Source organism: Momordica charantia (genome assembly GCF_013281855.1).
Source record: "Momordica charantia cultivar OHB3-1 chromosome 3 unlocalized genomic scaffold, Mcharantia_2.0 BLBB01000003.1, whole genome shotgun sequence".
Classification (NCBI taxonomy): Eukaryota; Viridiplantae; Streptophyta; class Magnoliopsida; order Cucurbitales; family Cucurbitaceae; genus Momordica; species Momordica charantia.
The window spans coordinates 1,230,854-1,232,481 of record NW_028275161.1 but is presented as its reverse complement, the minus strand read 5'-3'; the positions used below and the strand labels follow the sequence as shown (position 1 = coordinate 1,232,481).

The 1,628-nt window shown below is 38.8% G+C and overlaps 1 non-coding gene across 1 annotated transcript; it reads left to right on the top strand.

The window, feature by feature from the left end:
- Positions 1–1,628, top strand: LOC111018968 (uncharacterized). The gene is made up of 2 exons (XR_015789659.1): positions 1–992; positions 1,307–1,628. It is a non-coding gene; the product is annotated as an uncharacterized LOC111018968 (transcript).

Genomic DNA, 1,628 nt, shown 5'->3' with positions numbered 1-1,628 from the left:
TGAGAACTATATTTCATAGAGCCGATCAATGCTAATTGTGCTATCTGTGAAGAACAAGCTCGTATTTATTGATGAATCTATTAATCGTCCTACTGGAGACCTTCTCTCTACCTGGGTGCGCAACAATCACGTTGTCATAGCATGGATCTTGAATTCAGTCTCCAAGCCAATTTCAGTAAGTATAATTTTCTCTGAATCAGCACGAGATATTTGACTTAACCTCAAGGATCGATTTGAGAAGAAGAATGTTCTCGCAAAACCAGGAATCGGTGAGCATTTATTTCACTCAGTTGAAGGCTGTTTGGGATGAATATCACATTTATCGTCCTCCATGCACTTGTGGCCGCTGTACCTACGGTGGAGCGCGACAGATTATGGAATTTGCTTAATTTGAGCACCTTATGTCCTTTCTTATGGGACTCAATGATTATTTTGCTCAAATTAGGGCTAAAGTGCAACTCATGGATCTGTTTCCATCAATTAGTGAGGCGTTCTCTCTGATCTCTCAAGAAGAGCAATAGAGGTCGATTAGATCTTTTTCTTCTGTGCAAGCCTCTGCTTTTGGAATGGTAGTTCAACAGCAACAGGTTCCTCGAACTCATTCATCAGGAACAAGATATAAGTCGAATAATCAACCCTTTTGCACTCACTGCAATATGTTAGGGCACACGATCAATCGTTGTTACAAGTTACAAAGTTTTCCTTATGGATACAAACCATGAAATACTAAAAAATCTCACGCGATGTCTAATTCGACTATTGTTGCTAGTTCTCCTTTGAACTCTGGTTCACATTCTCATATGAGTTCGAATTCGTCAAGTGTGATCCATTCTAATGCCGTTGGGAACTCAGTCTTATCTTCGAGTTCTTCTCCTATGCTCACGGCTTCCGGCACATCTGATGCGATTTCTCAATGTCACAATATCCTTAATATGCTACAGTCACAGCCAAATGCAGCAAAAACTGAAGCTAATACTTCTTCAGCGTATATGGTGGGTATTTGTTCTGTCCCTCATAAATCTGCTCATGTGACTGGACAATGGATTGTTGATTTTGAAGCTTCTGGACATATTTGCTTTATAAAAGAATTATTTGATTCTTTAATTCCGATTACAACTTCTATTGTCTTGCCAAATAACACTCGCCTTGTTGTGAATTTTGTTGGTACCATTCAACTATGTGATTTATTATTCTTCGGGAGGTTTTGTATGTTCCTTAGTTTCGGTATAATTTGCTCTCTATCAGTGCACTAACCAAAGATCTGTCTGTTTCTGTTTACTTTGTTGGTGATGCTTGCTTCATTCAGGACAAGTCCACTTTGAGAATGATTGGGAAGGGTGGCCTCTTTCGTGGTCTGTACGTGTTTGATGGATAAAAAATTGAAGGAGATATTGTTGTTCCTTTGTATGTTGCTTGTTCTTCTACTATTCGTAGGATACCTATTGCTTCATGGCATAATAGACTTGGACATCCTTCTTATTCTCGATTATTTGCTTTGAAAGACACCTTATGTTTTGAGTCCTCTAAGCATGCTTGTTCTGATCCGTGTATGGTTTGTCCACTAGCTAAGCAAAAGCGACTTTCTTTTGAATCAAATAATAAGTTCTCTGCTCATGCTTTTGATCTTA